The 22,050-nt window shown below is 54.2% G+C and overlaps 1 long non-coding RNA gene across 1 annotated transcript; it reads left to right on the top strand.

The window, feature by feature from the left end:
- The first annotated feature begins 409 nt into the window (after positions 1-409).
- Positions 410-5,120, top strand: LOC147576323 (uncharacterized). Its single transcript, XR_015241406.1, has 2 exons — positions 410-615; positions 3,612-5,120. It is a non-coding gene; the product is annotated as an uncharacterized LOC147576323 (long non-coding RNA).
- Positions 5,121-22,050: the final 16,930 nt, after the last annotated feature.

The raw sequence follows: 22,050 nt of genomic DNA on the forward strand, positions 1-22,050 counted from the left end.
GGTCTGGCCGCCACAGAGGTGGGCACGCGTACCACCTGGCCCAGCTGCCGGGCGCCTGGGCTGGCAGGACGGCTGGGTGCCCGGACCTTCCTTCCACATCTCCGAAGCCGCGTCTTCAATGTGCTGGGAGGCTCTCCTATCGATTCAGCGTCTAATCCGGTTTCCCATCTGCTTTGCGAAGGGCCCTTCAGGCCTCTCTCCGCTTGGTATTTCCTAATCCTCAAACGCTGCTTACTTACCGCTCTCTCCTGAGGGACGCCCAGCTCCTTCTCACCCCCTTGACATTCCTGCTCTGTCTCCCTCCCTCCTGGCCATGGCCTCGCCTCGCGACACGGGCAGCCCGGAGCCGGGGGGGGGGGGGGGGGGGGCGTTCCTGGAGCAGAACATCAACCACTCCCTCCTTCTTTAACCCAGTGCTCATTGGGTGCCTCCTCTGGGCCAGACACAGGGGCCCGCGTCTGTGGTCCTCTCCGGAAGCAGTGTGTCTGTCGGGGAGCCGAGATGAGAGGACGCACGTGCCCAGCATGGCCGGGGGCTCCCGGAGCCGTTACAAGCCCCCCATCCACCGCCCTGCAGCCGGGAGGTTGTCCCCGCTGTGCAGATGAGCAAGTTGAGGTGAGGAATTATGCTCGCTTGCTCCGGGTGCCGGGACCTGAGTTCCTGCCCTTTGGGCCAAACTCCGGGAAGAATGTTCTGGATGGCGTGCCTCTGCCTGGCACTCACGCTGGCCTGCGGCAGGCAGCCCTGTGACCAGGCCGAGCCCAGGGCCCTCGGCCCGGCCTCTGAGAGCGTCCGCGCCCCTTCCCAGCCGGGCCCACGCCGTCCACCCCCGCAAGGCCCCGCCGGGGAGCGCCCTCCACGTGAAACATCAGAGGCCCGTGTGCCGCTGAGGGCCTGGGCTCCTAACCAGAGATTATCTTCCAGGGGAGGGGAGCGGGTCCTGGAAAGGCCCGTCCCCGCCCAGCAGAGAGGGCAAGCCCCAGCCCTCCTCCCACTGCCAGGATGGGATGGTGGAGGGGCCTGGGCTCCGGAGTCAGCCCCTGGCCCGGCTCGGGCTCCTGGGCGGCAGCAGGACCCACAGAGATGCCGAGCAAAACGGAAACGCAAGCCCCTTGTTCAAAACTGGGTAAGAGTTTCCAGCTGGCGAGTATGATGCATTAGACCGAGTGCAGGGGCCTGGCGGAGTGAGGTCCTGGGCACGACCGCCGGCCCCTGAAGCTGGCCCTGCACCCGGAGCTCAGCAAGGCTCCAGGGTGAAGTCCTGTAAGGTCCCACCTGTGACTTGGCCTCGTGCCCCTGTCTCGTCTCCCCGGGCCACTGCTACCCTGCGTTTCCCCCAGCAACACGCTGCCTCCCGGGACAGCACCGAGGGCTGACTCCCGCCCCGGGCCCCAGCTGACCAGCAGGACGGGCCACCTACTTCCGCTTCCTGCACCTCCCTGGCCTTTCCATGGGGTGAAATGATGCGTGTGTAGGATTCTTTGCTAGACCGTCGTCCCCACCACGAGGGCCTCACCACCGTGTCTTTAAGCGGCCTGGTGCCTGCCTGGCACACAGGAGGTGCTCAATAAGTCCTTACTGAGGGTGAGAAAGGGGGGCCTCAAATGTCCATCGAGGGATGAATGGACAAAGAAGACGTGGGATACATATACGATGAAGTATCACTCAGCCATCAAAAAGAACGAAACCTTGCCATTTGCAACTACGTGGATGGAACGGGAGGGTGTTATGCTAAGCGAGATCAGTCAGAGAAAGACAAATATCTTATGACTTCACTCACATGTGGAATTTAAGATGCAAAACAGATGAACGTAGGGGAAGGGAAGCAAAAACAAGATAAAATCAGGGAGGGGGACAAACCAGAAGAGACTCTTCAACACAGAGAGCAAACGGAGGGTTGACAGAGGGGGATGGGCTAAATGGGGGACGGGCATTAAGGAGGGCACTTGTTGGGAGGGGCCCGGGGCGTCGTAGGTAAGTGATGAATCCCTAAATTCTAATGAAATCATCATTACACTCTACGTTAACTAACTCGGATTGAAACGAAACACAAATAAAAATGAAGTTAAAAGAAAAGAAGGGAGGGGCCTGATTTAACCCCCTGCGGGACCCTCACTCCCTCTGTGGGATCCTCAGCGGAGACCGTGCACAGCATGGAGACCCCCGGCTTAGTCACTGCCATCTTCCACCAGCCTGGCCCCCATCCCAACCCCCGAGGCCTGGCTGGGAGCTCCGGGAGGCGGGCCTTGTGGGGTCACCCTTGGGGCCCCCAAAGAGCTCGGTGCCGGGCTGTGCAGCAGGCGCTCGGGTCCCCCTGGCCGCCAGCCACACACAGTGCGCCCGCTGGGTGGGGAACGTCTCTGTGGGAAAGTTCGGCCCTCGCTAGGCACCAAGCGACGCGAGCAGGACGGATGGATGCTTCCAGATGTAACAACAACAGACAGTAAGTCAGGGCCTGCAAGGCAAGGTGTCTGGTAACAAGGGTCCGCAAAAGGGGTGGAAAGACCCAGCGATGAGTGTGTCCCCTCCAGGCTGACGAGCCGCCCTAATTCCGCCACCCCGGTGACACCCAGGATGGTCCCATTCTGCCCAGACATGCAGACAAAACCAGTTGTTGAGCAGGTCCTGGCGAGTCACAGCTGTGGCGAGTGGGCTTGCCTCCGTGTTCCTCCCACGGTGCTAGTGCCTGCCTGCTCTGGAAGCTTCCGCCTGCCGAGCGTCCTTGGCCAACCTCAGCTCTGGGCCCAGGAGCCGCAGCGCGGTGAGAGGGGCTGAGGCCGCAGCGCGAGAGGCCCCCAGACTCCCATCACCCCCCTTACACGCCTCTTCCTCTCTCTGATTCCTCCTCCAGCATCCAGGCCTAACCCAGGGACGCTGGTGATTCGGCCTGTCCATAAGGACTTCCCATATACCTCCTCTGTGCCAGGCATGGGATGCCAGCCCTCAGTTCTTTTCAGATCCTTCTGGATCCTTCCAGCGCCTTGACCACATACAGTGCTGGGGATGAAGGCCACGGGTGCCAGTGGACCATGGAGGCACCTGGTGGAAGGGAGCCCACTGTGGCCGAGGTCCCGTTTGTGCTGAGAACTGGGCGCCTCTGGGGGGAGCTACACGGGGTGGCGAGGGCCGACCTCGTGCCCCAGCTCGGGAGGACCGGAGTGGTGGGAAGCGAGGAGATGGGGGGGACCGCGGCCAGGCAGCGGGGGCGCACGTGGGAGCCGGGGAGAGGCGAGTGGAAGGGGGCCTGCTCAGGAGCGCCCTGGCTCTCGTCCCTGTGTTCCGGAAAGGCAGGTCAGGGCCATATTCTTCCTGGTAACAGCTTTATTGAGATATAACTCACGTGCCATAGACTTCACCGACTTTCAGTGCTTTTAGTGTGTTCTCAGAGCTGCGTACCCATGGCCACGGTCTTTTCCAGAACGTTTTAGACACACCAAAAAGAAACCCTGTTCCCATTAGTAGTCACTCCCCATTTACCCCCGGCCCCAGGTAACCGCTAGTCTACTTCCTGTCTGCGTGGGTTCACCTGTTCTGGACACTTCACAGAAATGGAACCACACTCTGTAAGTGGCCACTGGTGACCAGCTTCTTTCACTCCACATTCTGTTAAGGATCTGCCCGACCCCCCACGTGGGGCAAGAGATGGCCCAGCAAGAAGGCCTGAAGGACAGAGGTGAGAGGGAGAAGACCACTGGCAATGCCCACCCCAGCAGGAGAGCTATTTCAGAGGCGGGGCCCCTGCAGGGACATAAAGAATTGCCACCAGCCCGCCATCTCACCATCTCAAGGGATAGTGGTTCCTCTGCCTCTGAACCGGGCTCGGTGTGACAAGCAGGCACCAATGTGGGGCGAGGGCCACTGGCTCAGGAAGCAGAAAACTTTCAGAGCCACTCTACTGGCTTGGGACGGCTCTCTCATTTAACTCTGGGGCTGGGTCAGGGGCACCGTGCTGGTGCCAGGGACGAATGTGAGTCCTGTGTGTGCGAGCCACGCTGGAACGCTGGCTTCAGCTTCAGATCCCACCAAACCCTTCACGCCGTCCAGGCAAAGCTGCTGTCCGGCTCTTTGAGTCGTAAAGGGTCGCAGGAGTGTTAACTATGTCACCAATAGCAAGAAGGGAGCACGGGGACATATTGAGGGCACAGAGGAGGAGCCCACCCTTTCATGCCACCATTTCATGGTAAAATTCCAGATGAATCCTGACAACCCAAGTTCAGTATGACAGCGAGCTGAACTTAAAGGGATCCAACATCAAAGCCAAACCCGGCCCCGGAAATCCCCACGAGCTGGGCTTACAGGCTGGTGTGGCCACTTAAGGCCAGAGCGACCCCAATAGAGCAAGCAACTGCTAGACACATGCCACATCACCATGTGGCAGATTTTGCTCTGCCTCTCCCAGGCCTGCCACGTCCTGAGGCCCTAATCTCGCCGAGCTAGCCATGAGATGGTTAGAAACACATCTAATCAGAAGCGTACAAGATTTCCTTGACAAAATGATGAAATGCCATTAAAGAACTTAAATCAAGTCCTAAATAAACGAAGAGAGATGTTCTCTGAGAAGGATCGACCATCACAATTGGCCAAATCTTCAAGGATTATATATACTTATTCTATTCCGTTCAGAATCCCAGCAAGACTCTGAGTTTGGGTTTGTGGCATTTCTTTAAAAATGAGACCCAATCTTCTCTCCTTTTTTAGGGGGAAAATTGGACCATGTGAATGTGATGCTCAGGGGGGAGAAATCAACCCACAAAAATTGTCAAGAGGGCTCTGCAAAGGACGATCACGAAGGAAGGTGACTGACCAGATATTAAATTGATTCCAAAGCTACGGCAAATAAATGGTATACTCGTGGCATGAGGACAAAATGATCCGTGGGAGAGAAAGAGTTCAAAGGCTCTTCCCAATAGACACTGGAACTTAAAACATGACAAAGGGCAGATTCTTTGCTGAAAAGAGCTGGGACAGCTGACCATCCAGTTAGAAACAAAGCTAAATCCCTACCTCACACTGTACACAAGAATAATTTCCAAATGAGTTAAAGACAAAGGAGTTTTGTTGTTGCTTTTTGAACTACAAGCATATGGAAAGTAATAAAGATAAATATCCTTATAACCTCACAGTGCAGAAAGTATTCCTAGGCCAGACAGAAAACCCAGAAGCTACTAAGGGAAAAAAATTAAAGTTGAGTACTCAGAACACATAAAAGCGTTGTGCTTTTAGGAAGGCCATGCTGGTGGCCCATATGGGAGAAACATTGGTGGAGGCAGCCAGCCCAGAGGTGAGGAGTCCAGGGGAAGGAAAGTGACCATGGTCCTTTAGAAGGTATCAAGAGGGACCAGAACAGTGGCCAGTGGGGGATTGTGAAAGACACCAGGATTATGCTAGAGTTTAAAACACATACGATAGAGACAGACTTCATTAATATATGGGCACACCTTGCCTTTTCTCCAGCAGATCCTCAATGCTAGACACAACTCCAACTTGGCCCAGTCAGAATCACGCCCTCCCCTGCCCCAGAAGCAACCTTGGGGTGTGTTTGTGGGAGAACGCAGATGCCCACTCACCAGGTGAGTGTTTAAGGGAAGAGTGTTAAGGGAGGAAGCCCTTAAACACTTCAGCCTCCAGATGTGGTCCCCTTCACCCCCCACCCCCACAACTTCTGTGCTTTCCCAGTGGTTCCCAGGCAGTGCCCCAGACTCACCAGAGGACTTTTTTTTTTTTTGAGAGAGAGATAGAGAGAAAGAGAGACAGAGTGTGAGTGGAGGAGGGGTAGAGACACAGAATCTGAAATAGGTTCCAGGCTCTGAGCTGTCAGCAGAGAGCCAGATGGGGGAGCTTGAACCCATGAACCTGGAGATGATGACCTAAGCCAAAGTTGGATGCTTAACCAACTGAGCCACCCAGGTGCCCATTACCTGAGGACTTATTAAAACACAGGTTGCTGGGGCGCCTGGGTGGCGCAGTCGGTTAAGCGTCCGACTTCAGCCAGGTCACGATCTTGTGGTCCGTGAGTTCGAGCCCCGCGTCAGGCTCTGGGCTGATGGCTCGGAGCCTGGAGCCTGTTTCCGATTCTGTGTCTCCCTCTCTCTCTGCCCCTCCCCCGTTCATGCTCTGTCTCTCTCTGTCCCAAAATAAATAAAAAACGTTGAAAAAAAAATTTAAAACACAGGTTGCTGACCCTGCCCCCGAAGTCTCATCTTTTTCAGAATTGCATTGACTACTCTGTCACCCATGTCTTTCCACATAGATTTTAGAATCTGTTCCTCAACACCTACAAAACAGCTTAATGAGACTTTAGGCTCATGTTGAATCTACATGTGAAACAATACTGGGTTTCCCAATCCATGAACATGGACTACCTCCCTATTCCCCGCCCCCCAGAGTTTCTGATTCAGCAAGTCTGAGGAGGAGTCTCAGACTTTGCATTCCCGCCCCTGGCCCAGGTGACCCCACCTAGGCCTGGGCAGGAAGCCCGACTGGGTCTGGGCGTCAGGGCTATTCTGAAAACTGGTAACCTCCTGGGCTGGGCCCCAGGATATCAGAGAGAGCTTATGTTCTCAAGTAAATCACCACCAGCCAGTTCTTCTGGGATTTTCATGCTAACAACTAACTTTTTCAGATTTTTAATCTCCGGCAGATAAACAGTGAGTGCCAGGAATCTGCAGGTGTATAGGTCCAAGGAGACACAGCCCCTTGTGATAAAGGGTTTGCTAAGTATCCAATTCCTCAAGTTTCTGGATGAATTTCTCACCTCTTGCAACTTCCTCTCTCAATAAATACGCTCTCAGAAAATCTCAGAAAAATCAACCCCAGGTTGGCTAAGGCTCTGTCATTCCCTGTGGGCTGTGGGGCAGTGCTCTCTGGCTGACCCCAAGGTGAGTCCAGTTGTCCTTTGAGGACAAGACCTGGCAGTGTGGGCAGGGGGCTGGCACACAGGAGACCTCAGCTTTCTTCCCACCATGGAGAGGAAGATGAGAGCCAGGTAGGGAAGATGGAAGAAACAGCATAGGTGAGGCTCAGGGGCTGGCACCTAGCCTCCAATAGATCACACAGGTGGCAGTCTGAGTGGCCACCCTCCTGTCTACCTGTGATTCTGAAGCCCAGGCACTCACTGGACCCATCCCCTTCCCGTCTCCCTGAGTGGTCCTCCCAGAGCTCATATAGAGTGGTGCCCACCCATACAGAGCTCAAGCCTGTGCAGGGCACCTGCAGGGGCCCCCGGGAGGTTGCTGTGGCCCATCTCTCTGGCCGACAGTGTGTGTGGCCTTATTCTCCTCCAGATCCCTCTTCTCCCCAGTGTCTGCAGGGACCCCGGGAACAGGACTCCATCTCTCAGTTTTCTTGATTGGGGGCCAATCGAAAGCCTGCTCTGGGGAAACAGGGACCCCAAGAGGAAGGGGTAGCTATGGCTTCAGAATGCAGGAACAATGCCACCTGGACTGCCACTGGGATTGAGGTCTCTGATCAGCACACACAGGGGGCCAGAGCTGTTCTCATGCACCCCAGACACAGCCCTATTGTCCCCAGAGCTAAAAAACAAGCAGAGGCCACAGCCTGAGCCTTGTTCACTGGCAGAAGGGCAGTCCTGGTGACCCCATGTCCCTAACTCCACACTCTGTCCCTGCATCAGGGTTCTGGTGCTCTAGAGCCCAGTAGCACCCCCGAACCCAGACCCCCAACTGTGAGGATCCGGGGGTGGGGGGGATGAGGGGAGATGTATGGGGGCCCAGTCTAGAGCTGCCAAGGGCCCCACATCAACGCCAGACTCTTTCAAAAGTGGCCAAGAACCACCCTTTGGTAGATGCAGCAAGGCCAAGAATTGAGTGGCCAGGGGCCTCTGCTCCAAGGTCCCATAGACCTGGGTTCAAATCCTAACTGGGTGGCCCAACAGCAGTGTGGCCCTGGGCTTCCCAGGCCTCTGGAGTGAGGACATCAGCCGGAGGCTGCAGTGAAGGTCAGAGGCGATGCATCTCTCAGTGGGTGCAAGGCCTACATCAAGTGAGCCGAAAATGCTGTCGCTGTTATTTCTGCTTTGGGGGTCCTCGGCACTGGCACCAAGAAGGCGCTGGGGACGTACACAGCAGGCGTTGCTCCGATTTGCAGAGAGCCATGCAAACCCACAGCCACTGTCAGTCCTTGTAGCAGGAATCTTCAGCGTGGCTTTGACCTTGCTCTAACCTGGCCCGGGGCCACGCCCAGTCCACCTCGGAGCTCGTGTGCGCTCGGTGTTCTGGCACTCATCAGCGGCCCTTGTCTCCAAGTGTCCGGCCTGCTTTCCCTGTGTCCCCAGCACCCTGGGGTCCTTCTCACAGACCCACTGCTTTGCAACCAGGCATCTGTAGAGTCAGTTCGAGCTGCTGTAGAAAGTCTCAAAGATGGGGGAGCTTAAACAACAGGATTCATCCCCCCGCCAGGTCCTGGAGACCAGAAGTCCAAGATCCAGACCCTCCCCCAGGTCCTGGAGACCGGAAGTCCAAGATCCATCCCCTCCTCCACGTCCTGGAGACCGGAAGTCCAAGACCGATTCCCCCCACCCAGGTCCTGGAGACCGGAAGTCCAAGATCCAGGTCCTGGAGACCGGAAGTCCAAGATCCAGCCCCCCTACCCCCGATCCTGGAGACCGGAAGTCCAAGATCCAGACACTCCCCCAGGTCCTGGAGACCGGAAGTCCAAGATCCAGCCCCTCCCCCAGGTCCTGGAGCTCAGAAGTCCAAGATCCATCCCCCCCCAGGTCTTGGAGACCGGAAGTCCAAGATCCATTCTCCCCCCTCAGGTCCTGGAGACCGGAAGTCCAAGATCCACAAGTGCACAGGGCTGCTTCCTCTTGAGGCCTCTCTCCTCCTTCGTGTCTGTGTCCTGATCTCTTCTTACAGGCAAGGACACCTGTCAGATGAGATTAGGGCCCCACCTAATGATCTAATTTTACATTAATCACAGAACTCAGAGAAACATTTTACTTACTAGGACACTGGTTTATTGTAAAAGGAAAGAATCTGGACGGCCAGATGGAAGAGGTGCGTAGGCGTGAGGAAGCACCGTGGGCTTCCATGCCCTCCCTGTACATCACTCTCCCCAAATCTCCACCAGCCCAGAAGCTCTCCAAACCCATACCTTTTGGGTTTCCTGCGAGCTTCCTTACTCAGGCCTCATTGAATAAATCATTGGCCATTCGCAATGGATTCAAGCTCCAGCCCCTCTCTGGAGGTGGGTCTGAAAGCCTCCAAGCCCTGGGTGGGCTCCCGTGGCTGCCAGCCCCCCTCCTCAGGGACTTTCCAAGAGTCACTCCATTAACATAACAAAACACCTTTCTGTTCTCATCACAGGAAATTCCAGGGGTTTCAGGAGCTTTGTGCCAGCAAAGGGGACAAAGACCAAATAGATATCTCTTATCATAAATCGCAATATCACACCTGCCAAGACCCCATTTCTGCCTGAACGACCCCTTTGGGCAGCCATGCCCGTCCCTGTCCTGGGTGCCACACGTGAGAAATGCCCACGGCACGTTCTCTGCTCATTCTAGACCCTGAGGTCCAGACCTGCCCCCCACCACAGTGCTTCCTCCTTCCTTGGATTGGGTCCCACCCATCTCACCCCAATCTTGAGGAACGGTCAGACAGGTCCCAGACAACACCGCCTGCCATGGGTCTTGTCCCCTACCCTACTCTCTAGGCTCACTGAGCGATCAGGAGCCCGCAAGTGAGACATGCTCTTTGGCCCTTGGCCTTTCTTGGCCCATGCTGTTCCCTCTGTTCCCGCTGCTTGCCACGCCCTCGCTAGCACCCCTTTGACTGTCTGCAAACACACCTCCCCCAGGAAGCCTTCCCTAACCGTCCATGCCCTGAGCGGAGGAAGCGTCTCCTTCCCCTGGGCTTCTGCAGAATGTTTACACTTCCAGCACAGAAAACCTTGGAATGTGTGCTACTGTTAACAGACAGAAGCCTTGCGATGTACTGTGTCTCGTGCAACAATGCCCCTTCCCGGTCCACGAGACTCAAGAGAGGCAAGGATGGTCCCTGGACCCAGGATGGCCAGTTAGTGTCTCTTGATCCCCCTCTGGCTAAACTAGTTGATTGAGAAGTAGACATGTGACCCCATTCTTATCAATCAGAGCCAATCCGAGGATTAGAACTCTCTGAGGAAGGCAGAAATGAGAAATGGAGAAGGTGAGATTGAGGTCTGATGATAGCATTTGAGCCTCTGGACCCAGCCATTCCTTTTTGTAAAGTTTAGTTATTTTGAGAGAGAGAGAGAGAGAGAGAGAGAGAGAGAGCACACAAGCAGGGGAGGGTCAGAGAGAGGGAGAGAGAATCCCAATCAAGCTCCATGACTTTGCCTTGTTCTCTAGAGAACAAGGGAAGTCACTTAGCTAAGGGGCAGCCTCACATTTCCTTCCAGAAGCCTATGGTTTGCCTTCATCGACTGCACACAGCACTGCTGGGCGAGTCCCCGGGCCCTGGCTGAAAGGACGCGGTGCTTCTGAGGGGAGCACCCAGGGGCAGAATAGTCCCTGCATCTTCCCAGTGAGAGAAGGGACATCTGGGGTGACATGAGAGAATCAGATGGAAAAGGGGATCTAGATAGAGTGGCACTGTGCCCCCCCCCAAAAAAACGTGCCAGCATGAGTGTTAGGCTGGGTCCAACTGTGACCACTGCCCAGTCCGTTTGGTGGCCTGCTCCACGTCACATCCCTGGCGTCTCAAACACACGAGCGGGTCTCACTGAGCGGGGCAGATGTGATGGTCTACACCCACTGGACCTCCCTCCAGGGCGCCCAGGAGGGGGAGGTGAAGAACACACAAGCAGTGAGTAAAAGCCATGTGTCACTTCTGGGGACAGCGGCCCAAAGGCGCGTGCACGCCTCCCCCAGCAGAAGCGCGACACGAAAGCAGCCCGGATCTCGGGCTCGCCCCATGGACAGCGGCCGCCCCTCCGCTCTGCGCTCCGCGCGAGAAGAAAAGCGAGTTTCGTGGTTGAGCCACGGGGATTTGGAGGGGACCTTGTTACTGACTAACACACCAGGGATGGCAGCAGGTGGCACACACGTCCTCGCGGAGACAGAGGTCACCGAGCCGTCCCGGCGCTCGACCCGTGCCCCGGGCGGCCCACAGCAGGTGGCAGGACCCTTCTGGCTCACACGCTGCCACGCAGGTGGTTCAATGGTTTGACCGGCCCCCCCTCACTGGACACTCAGCGGCGGGTCCCCCCCACCCCGACACCCAGTGGCGGCGGGTCTCGGGAGTGAGGGAGGCCGCCCCTTGGGAGCCCCGAGCGCCTTCCTAGCACTCCCTGCCGAGGCCTGTCCAAGCCTGCTCTCCTCCCCGCCCGCCACCCCCCCTCCCCCCGGGGTGCCGGGCAGAGGCCACCCCCGGCCCCTTCCCGCGGCCCTGCCCTCATCGCTGGCTCTGAAGCCTCGGTGATTTCAGCGTCGGTGACGTTTTTCTCTGCCTTTTAGCTGCGATTTGCAGAGCCAGGTTGAAGCTTGTTCCTCTGAAGACACCGAGAGCTGGGCTGCCCCCACGCTTTCTCGTGCTTTCTCAGGGCGCGCCCAGCCTCCGACCCAGGAGAGACAATTTCACTCCCTCCTGGCGGGGCTCCTTCCAGAAGGAATGCGGGGGCCCACATCTCGTCTCTCGATGGTCAGCTCCCTCCCCGAACCCGAGACGAGGGAAGGGCCGTCCCGGGACGCAGGCTCCAGGCGGACAAACAGAGCGAACATGACTTTTTACAATGGGGCTTTGATCCGCCTAATGTCACAAGACAGGCTGGGGACAAACGCCAGGCCCTGTGTGACTCCCGGTTCCCACAGGAGATGCCCTGCACAGGTATTCACACGGGGAAATTCTTGGCAGGCCCAGCCCTGGGTCCGTGCCCATCACAGACACAGCGTGGCAATTAGGTTTTGGAAAATGGTGGGCGAGGCTTGTTTGGTGAAGGCTTTAGCCTCCGGCCCAAGGCGGCCTGGGAGGGAGGGAGGGGGAGGGAGAGCAGCCCCCCCACCCCCCCACCCCGGCAGTGAGCACCCTCCCTGTGTGAATGAGGGTGAGCAGGGGGAGTTCTTGAGGTCGGGGGCAGCCCGCAGGGCACAAAGGCTGGGCTGGCGCCCTCGACAAGGGGCACTCTGTCCCCGGCTGATGGTGACCTTGGCCAAAGCGCTTAGTGAATGGGCCGCACCGCTCCCAGGTGTGGCTGAGCCCGGGGGCCAGAAGCACGCGAAGAGGCCAGACCGTGGGGGCCACTCTCAGGCCGGTCTGTAACCCGGGGGCCCGCGGGGGCCCATCCTCGGAGCTGTCGGGACGCATTATCCCCACCCGTGCGCGGGAACAATAGCTTCACCTGGAACTCGCCGCCATCCCGAGGTGGATGAAACGGCCCCGCGCCTCCCGCCCCGGGCTCCGGTTTCCCTGCCCGCTCCCCCGGGAAGGTGGCCCCGGAGCCCAGACAGATAGCGGCTGGCGGGTGGCAGGCCGGCCCCTGTTGGACAGGCCACTCTGAGCCCCTTCCTGACCTTCCTCAGCGGGGGTCAGTGCCCTTGGCTGCTCCATTTTTCAGAAACACTGAAATCGGGCCCAGCAGCGACAAAGTCCCCATCCACCTGCCGCATTCTGGCCTCTCGAGGACGGTTTTGTGCTCACGACCTCTGAGCAGCGTCTGCCCGGTGCTGAGCTGTGCCTCCTAGAACTACTCAGTCGTTTCATCGGCACAAGACCCGCCCCCCCCCATCTCCCCCTGGGAGTAGCTGGGGAAACTGAGGCTTGCAGCCAGGACGGGGAGGCCGTGGATGTGAGCCCAGGAGTCTGGCATCCGTGTCCGTGACTGTGGCCACCTCGGCATCCTGGCTGCCACCCCCAAACCCAGAGCCCTTTGGTGTCGCCTGGGAAGGGTCCCCCCGAACACACCTTCCAGGCTCCCGCCCCTCCCACGGCCACCTCCCTGGGGCAGGGACCAGGCGGTACTCAGTGCTGTGCCCTGGTACCCAGGTGAGGCGACTGCTTGTTGATTCAGTAAGAAACTAGCCGGGAGGCGAGCACAGCCTCTGTCCCGGAACAGCTCTGCAGGACAAGCATGTCCCAAAGGCTTCCACGCCCATTTTGCAGACAAGGAAACAGGGCGAGGGGGACGAGGTGGCTGGGAAGAACTGTGACGGCGTCCAGACCCTGCTCTTGTGCCTGTGGGACGCCGGGAAGAGACAGGGAAGAAACAAGAGGGCCGATGGTGCCGGGTGGAGGCGTCGCCTCCAGCTCATGGTCGGCGGGGGCGGTAGGTAGTGGTAAACAGACCTGGGGAGGGGCTGCCTGGGGTGGTCTCAGGGCAGCCATACCCCCCCACCCTTGCTCCTGGGGATCAAGGCCTATCTCGTCGCTCTCGACGCCCGTGTCTGGCCACTTTGGGTTTTGAATGATCCCACTTGGAAGTCGTAACAGCAGGTGGTGTTTCCAGTCCTGGAAGGGGGGGGGGCTGTGGAGGTGACAAAAGGCTAAACAATGACCCAGAGAGGGAGGGGTACAGCGAGCCCAAGTGCCAAAACCCCAGCCCCACGCGCAGCCGACCGGTGCAGGCAGACGGGAACCCGCGTGTCCTCACCAACAAGACGTTCAGGTACCAGAGGACGAGCTCGCTGGTGTCTGTCCCGGGCGAGCGGACAAGGACGGGCCGGCGTGGGCACTTCCAAGCGGGGGGGGGGGGACCCCAGGACTATCTGCAGCCCAGCGTCTGGGGGACCCCATGCGGGCGCGCAGCTGTGCGCTGGGCACCGGGCCAACGCAGGAGCCCCGGGAACAGAATAATGAAGAGTTAGTTCACCCAGCAGGACCCCTTCAGTGTCCGGGAACTCTCGCACCTTCTCTGAGGGGCGGACGTGTTTCCCTGGGAGGAAAGGCAGTTGCACAATCGGTCTGCCAAGAGGCCGCGTTAAGCGTCCCGCCGGGTTTTTCCAGCCGCGGCCCGCTGCTTTGATTCACACAGTCCCCACAGGTGGACCCAGGCCCCGGTGCCCCGCTGCCCCATGCGGGCACAAACCTCCCGCGCGGGACCCCACACGGGAGCCACAGGAAACACAGTGGGGATGAGACCGCGTGCCCACGACGCGCAGTGGGTAGGGAGCCAGACCCCCTGGGGGCCCACAGTAAGTCGGCGTGACGGACCGACACCCATTGTGCAGGTGGGTACACTGAGGCACACACGGCCCCAAGGCCTACAGGAAGCAGGGCAGGGATGCTCAAGCTCCTAAGACAGATGCAGCGTTTTGCCCGTGAATGGGGTGGGAAACGCGGCTGAGTCCAGGAAATGTGGAAACAAAAGACAGGCTGCATCAAAATATAAAGGACAAAAGGGAAGGAAAAGGAATCCAGTGCCACATTTACAGGTTCAAGGACGCGCTTCGGAAGGCACCATACTGGGGACCCACCGCCCCGAGATTCCAGGACCTCGACCTGGCCCCCCAGTCAAATCACCTGGAGACTCTCCAAAAAGATTCCCCTATCCCTGGAGAGTCATCAAAATCACAAAGCCAGAAAGTAGGATGGTGGGCTGGGGCTGGGGGAGGGGCGAGTGGGGGGCTGGCATTTCCAGGGAGGAGCTTCAGTCTGGGAAGATGTAAATGTTCTCCATGAGGATGTGGCAGCGACAATTGCGTGTCATTGTCAGCATGCTCAGGGCCACTGACCTGCACGCTCAAAAATGGTTAAGATGGTAACCTTTATGGTGTGTGTTTTTTAAGACGGTAAGAAAGACGGGAAAAAAGAAAAATGCTTCTATATGTATAAAAGAGTCTTCAGAAGGCTGTGTTAGCATCCAAGAAAGTGTTCGCATCGGTGCCCTCCAGAGAAGGAAACCGGACGGCCGGGGGTTAGGAGTAAGAGGTGAATTTTAGTGCCCTTAGAATTCTGAGCCCCGTGAATGTATGACAGTCAAGAAATAAATTTGTTCATGTTTTTAAGTTGAAAAAAAAAAAAGAAATGAGCTAGCAAGCCACCAAGAGACATGGGGGAACCTTAAATGCATTTTGCTAAGAGAAAGGAGGCAATCCGAAAAGGCTACATTGTGTACAATCCAGCCGCACGACATCCTGGAAAAGGCAGAACTGTGGAGAGCATGAGCAGGGGAGGGGCAGAGAGAGAGGGAGGCACAGAATCAGGGCTCTGAGCTGTCAGCACAGAGCCCGATGCGGGGCTCGAACTCGCAAGCCGGGAGATCACGACCTGAGCCGAAGTCGGACGCTCAAGCTCAACCGACTGAGCCCCCCAGGCGCCCCTACATTGTACATTTTTCAAAACCCACAGAATGTGCAACACAAGGTGTGCACCCTAATGTAAACTGCGGACTCTGGTTAATAATAGTGTATCAACATCGGCTCCTTCTTTGTAACAAATGGACCACACCAACACAAGATGCTAATAAGAGGGGAAACCACGGAGGGGTGAAGGGGGCGCATATGGGAACTCTATGTGCTATCTGCTCAGTTGCTCTGTAAATCAAACATATTTCAATGTTTTGACCCCATCAGGACTCAGTGCCACCCAGGCAGGATCCATCCTGGGCTGAACATCTCAAATCTCTCTCCCGAGACCCTGGTGACAAAGAGGGATGTGCAAACAGACCAGGGTCCCAAGCCGACGTTCCCACTGCTGCAGCCACAGCACCCAGCAAGACCCTCGTAGGTGCTCGGTAAATATTTGTTTAATGAATGTTTGGGGAGTGAGAAATGTACGTAAAGTCTAGGACAAGGGAGCAAGATGACAGGGGAGTGGGGGGAAAGGGTGTGGGGAGGGACTTTGTGACCTTGAAGGGTCACTGCTGCTCCTGCCCATGTAGACGTGGGGAGGACCCCCTCCTAAGGGCTGCCACGGGGAGCTGGGCACACAGAAAGAAATGTAGAATGGAGGATCAGAAACATGAGTGTTAGGATTTTGTGTTTCAATCACAAACCTATTTGAAAAATTGAATTTCTGGGGCGCCTGGGTGGCGCAGTCGGTTAAGCGTCCGACTTCAGCCGGGTCACAATCTCGCGGTCCGTGAGTTCGAGCCCCGCGTCAGGCTCTGGGCTGATGGCTCAGAGCCTGGAGCCTGTTTCCGATTCTGTGTGTCTCCCTCTCTCTCTGCCCCTCCCCCATTCATGCTCTGTCTCTCTCTGTCCCAAAAATAAATAAACGTTGAAAAATTGAGTTTCTTATTTCTAAGCACGGAGCTATGGTGTAGGGGAAACAGCTGGGTCTAGGAACCCAGAGGCTTGGAACCCACCTCGGCCCTCAGGCTTCTTGTCAGCAAAATAAATGGGTTGGGGTCCTTCTCAACACCCCACCCCCCCCCCCCAACCAGTCTGGGACTTAGAGTGGAAAGGGCTTCTCTAACCTGTCCCAGAACCTCACAAGAGCCCTCACTGTGTCCTTCAGATCCAGTAATGTCCTCTGCGTCTTGTTTAAAGCAGAGGTTAAAGGAGAAGCCGTCTCCTTGAGTTTTAGATCTAGAACTCTGACTTCCTTGGATGGTGTGTGTGTGTGGAGAGCCACTCCCTTCCCATTTCAGATCAACCAGTGAAATCTGGTGAGTCCCGGTCGCCAAGCACAGCTATTTGCCCGGTGCTGCATGGTGTGTGATGCACCCACACCTTGTGTGAGCAAGCCCAGGTTCAGGAGCGTGCAAGAGAGGGAAAGGAAAACGTGAAGTGAGGACGGCCATGTAGCATTGCACCAGCTAAGCTCTATAATAAGCTTTCCAGAGACAGGGAGGAGTTCCTGTCGGTGGGGGGGGGGGGGGGGGGGTTCTGCACCATCACACCGTCAAAGAGCCCACAAAAGGGAGAGAGGTGGGAGGATTTAACAGCCTGGCTCCATCCCATGTCCCATTTCCTTTAGGTCAAGATTCACCACAAAGGTTGTTTCATCTCAAGAGAAAATGCTCAGGAAGCTGGACCCCATTCCCCATGGAATGTTTTCTCATCCAAGTCTGAAGGCAGAGCAGTGACCCAACAAGAATAAGGTGTCAAACCAAGAGATTTTTTTAAAGGCAGTAGAGGAACTGAAAAGGCATGAGGATTGGGTCCAACATGCCTGTGTCTTACTGCATGTAAGCCTAGGAGGTAGGTATTGTCATCCCAATTTCTCAGGTAAAGAAACTTAAAAGTGGAATTTCCACCACCACCCATGAAGACATAATTGGTATGGGACTTACCCTCTTTCATTAAAAAACAAAATCAGTAGGGTGCCTGGGTGGCGTGGTTATGCATCCAACTTCGGTTCAGGTTGTGATCTCGTGGCTTGTGAGTTCGAGCCCCACATCAGGCTCTGTACTGACAGCTCAGAGCCTAGAACCTACTTCAGATTCTGTGTCTCCCTATCTCCCTGCTTCTCTCTCTCTCTCTCTCTCTCTCTGTCTCTCTCTCTCTCTCTCTCTCTCTGTGTGTGTGTCTCTCTCTCTCTCTCTCTCTCAAAAATAAGAAAACATTAAAAAAATTAAAAACCAGAAAACTAAACAAAATATATGAGACAGATCTTTTCAGGTATTGGAAAACGAGCAACTTAAGATTGTTATTCTCTAGAGAAGGAGAAAACAACATTGAGCCCCACGGCCAACTTGGCATTCTTTCTGGGGACCCAGAATGCAGGGAAAGGGTATTTAGTGATCTCACTGAGTTGAAGAAACACAGGAGCTTGGGGGAGGTCAGGACAACTAGACTTTGTGAGGCAGAGTACTGGAGAGGAAAAAATTTATAGAGAACAAATTCCAGAAACACTCACAGGGTCCTCTTGAGTATTTGGTTGAAGATTAAGTTGCACATATGTGAGGGGAAACCGCACAAGGCTGGGCAAAACTCAGCCAGGTCCCAGAGCTCACCTGAGACCCATGCAAGTTCCTACCAGCTAGGATGGAAAGCCCTTGTTGAATACCTGGGGCATTCAGTGGAAACCCAGCATGACCATGCCTTAGTCATATATGTAAACTAGCCATGCAGTATAGGCTACTCTAGAACTGCCCCAACAGAGATAGAAAACAAGCTTCAAAAGGAATAAACTGATCCAGAAATAACTTTGTTGGCTGCCAAAACAAATTTCAATCCACTGTGAAAGAGGACAACCTCATCCAAACTCAGAACAATGTGGCGTATGTAATGCCCAGCATACAATCGAAAATTGCTACACATGCCAACAGGCAGAAAAATGTGACCCAAGACCCAAAAACTAGTCAAACGAAACAGAGCCAGACCCGACCGAGATGGTGGAATTAGCTTACAATGAACTTTAAAAGAGCCATTATAAATATGTTCAAGAAATGAAAGGAAAATGTGAACATGAGAAAGAAATGGAAGATACACACACACACTCAGATGAAACTTCTAGAAATGACAAATACAACGTCTGAAATGAAAAATTTACTTCACGGACAGTAGGTTAAACTCAAAGACGTAGAAATGTTAAAGCCATCTAAACTGAAATACAGAAAAAGAAAAATACTAAAAAAAAAATAAATAAATAAACGGTGACTCATGACCTGCACGACAATATCAAGAGGTCTAACATTCATGTTGATGGAGTCTTAGACAGAAAGGAAAGGAAGGACAGTAAAAAATATTTGAAGAAATAATGGCTGGAAGTTTTCCAAAATTGATGAAAATTATAAGTGCACATATGTAAGAAGCTCAAAATGAATCATAGACCAAAATGTAAAATCTAAAGTTGTTAAAATTCTGTAAGAAAACAGAGGAGCTAAATCTTGTAGCCTCGGGTTGGGCAAAGATTTCTTTGATAGGACACTAAAAGCATAATCAGCAAAAAGGTTTACACAAGAAGAAAATCTATAAAAGAAGAAAATGACAAATTGGATTTTATAAAAACTAAAAACTTCTGCTCACTGAAAGACACTCTTAGAAATGAAAAGACAAGCCACAGACTGGGAGAAAAATATTTGCAAACCACATATCTGATAGAGAACATGCATCCAAAATATTGAAAGAACTCTCAAAACTCAATAATAAGAAAATAAACTACACACTAAAAAAGTAAGCCAAATATTTGAACAAACACTGCACCAAAGAAGATAAGTGGCTGGCAAAAAAAAAAAAAAAACAAAAAAAAAAAACACACACACATGAAAACAATATTATCAGCCATCAAGGAAAGCATAGTGAAACCTTATTGAAATACCTCTTATCTCTTAGAATGGCAAGACAATGAATTATTTATTTTGAAAAAACCTGACAATACCCAGTGTTTTGAGGATGCAGAGGAATTGGATGAAGAGGAATTAGAGGATGCAGGGAGACGGGAGTTCTCATACATCAGTGATGGGGATGCAAAATGGTGCAGCCATTTTAGACAACAGTGTGGCAGTTCCTTATCGAATTATACACTTAACCGTAGAACCCGAAATCCCACTCCTAGGTATTTACCTAAGAAAAATGAACACTTAATGGTCACACAAACACCTATGTGCGTTTGTGGGTTTTGTGGCTTTATTCAAAATTGCCCAAAACTGGAAACAGCCCAAATGTCCTTCAACAGAGCAATGGATAAACAGGCTGTGGTACATCTACACACTGGAATACTACTCAGCAATGAAAATCAATGGAGTAGCGACAGACACATTGAAATATTGATACTTATTATGCTAAGGCGGAAAAGTCAGACTCAAAAGGCTATATACTATCTAATTCAATTTATAGGATGTTCTGAAAAAGACAAAATTACAGGGCCAGAGAATAGATCAGTGGCGTCATGAACTGAATTGTGTCCTCCCAGAATTCATATGTTGAAGCCGTAACCCCCACTGTGGCTCTATTTGGAGATAAGGCCTTTAGGGAGTGATTAACTTTAAGTGAGGCCCATAATGGTGGAGTCCTGAACGGGTAGATTTGTGTCCTCTACAAAGAGGAGTAGACACCAGACAGCTCTCTCTCTCTCTCTTCCTCTCTCTCTGCATGCAGAGAAAAGGCCACATGAACACACAATGAAAATGTGAGCATCCACACGCCAGGAAGAGGTCTTGCCAGAAATCAACCCTGCTGATACCTGGGCCTTGGACTCGGAATAAAGTCCAGAACTGTGAGAAAATAAACTTCTGCTCCTTGAGCCATGCATCCTGTGGTGTTCTGTTATGGCAGGACCAGCAGACTGATGGTGGTTTCAAGGAGCGGGGGTAAAGGAAGGGATGGTCTACAAAGGGGCACCAGGACTTCTGGGGAGGAGGGTAGAAATATCCTGTATCCTGACTATAGTCCTGTAATAGTGATACACTGTCCACGTTTGTCAGACCTCAGCAAACGTCCGAACTAAAAAGGATGAACATCACAGTGTTTGGATTATAGCTCAATAAAGTAGCCAAAGAAGAAGTACACGTTCCTTACAGGGCGACGAGGATGAGAACGACCAAAACAGCCCATTGGAAACAATACAGGCTGGAATAAAATTTAAGCGTGTCGGGGGAGCCTGGGAAGGAACAGAGCCTCTCCTGGGGCTGGAGGGCGCTGGGAAGCATCACGTGGAAGGTGTTCAGCCTCAGAAGAGGAGAAAGACGTTGGCCAGCTACGAGTCCCAAAGGGGAGGGGACGTTCAGCCTGCAAGATGGGCTCAGGTAGGAGGTGAAGCTAGAAACGTGAGCTGGAGGCATCCTCATAAAGCCTCAAACTTTAGGCCGAGAAAGTTGAATTTCACTCCAGAAGGAATGAGACATAGCAACACGGTGGGCAAGACAGAGAAACGGTATCTCCCTGTCTGTACCCCAGAGTCAATGCCAAGGACGACTATAAGGCACATGGAGTGTCTTCCCACTGGCCGTGACTCGGGTTGGGGCCCTCCCTGTCGTCCCTGAGCTGATGCGTGTCCCAGAACATTCATTCTGCCGCTTCTGTGGGCCAGTGTCAAGGAGTTGGGAGTGTGAGAAGTGTTGAAATCGCTCCCAAGCCTGAAACAAGCACCTTCCATTCCCCAGACACATCACTGTGGTTTATGAGGCCCTACCTGGACTGCTGCCCACCGCCCTCACCTCATCAACTCCAACTCTGAATCTCCCTCACTTTGTTCTAGCCTCGCTAGCCCCTCAGCCATTCCTCTAACATGCCAAGTAAACTCCAACCTCAGGACCTTTGCACGCACTGTGGTTGCCTCGGCCCAGAGCACTCCTTCCCCAGATGTTCACAGGGTTTATTCTCAGACTTCTTTTACCTCTCTGCTCAATGTCCCCTCATTAGCATCGCCTGCCTTCACCTCCCCAACTAAACTCACACCCACACCCACACCCACACCTAGACATTCCCTCACCCCCCCCATCCTGCTCATTTTTCCTTCATAGCGCTCACTTCCTTTTCTCTTTGTTGCTTGTCTACCCCCACCAGAAGGTAAGCTCCAGGAGAGTGGGCCCTCAACAAATACTGTGGAATTAGTGCATAAGTAAGGAGTGTCTTCTGGGAATTCCTTCCATCTGCGCCCTGGCCCTGGTCAGAAACATTCATGGGAGCCACATTCTTTGTCCCAGTGGCCGGCACAGAGAAGGAAGGGCCAGTGCTGGGGGCTGAGCAGGCTGCTCACCATGCCCATGTATTAGTTCTCTATTGCTGAATAACAAACTGTCCCGAGCACGATGAGTCAAAGCAATTACAAGCATTTGTTATCCTCATAGTTTCTGTGGGTCGGGAATGTGGGAGGGGTGTGGCTGTGTAGTGTTGGCTGGGGGTCTCTCCTGAAGTGGCAGGCAGAGGTCGGCTTGGTGGCCAGTCCTCTGGAAGTCTGACCAGGGAGGGGGATTGGCTTCCAAGGCTGGTAAGTTGGTGCTGGCTGCTGGTCAGAGGCCTCCGTTCCTCTCCACGGGTCCTTTTGAATGTCCTCATGTCATGGCAGCTGGCTTCCCACAGATAGAGGAATGCATGAGACCAGACTGAAAGCTGCAGTGCCCTTTACCACGGCCATCTTCGCCACACTCTACTCATCACGCAGACCAGCCCTGATTCCACATAGGAGGATACTATGGGTACTGTGGAAAGGGTACTAGGATACTATGAAAGCCAGGAGGCATGAACACTACCTTGCTGACCGGCTACCACACTCCCGCACCTGTCCCAAG

This window comes from Puma concolor, chromosome D1 (assembly GCF_028749965.1).
Source record: "Puma concolor isolate L17-30 chromosome D1, mPumCon1.1.hap2, whole genome shotgun sequence".
NCBI lineage: Eukaryota > Metazoa > Chordata > Mammalia > Carnivora > Felidae > Puma > Puma concolor.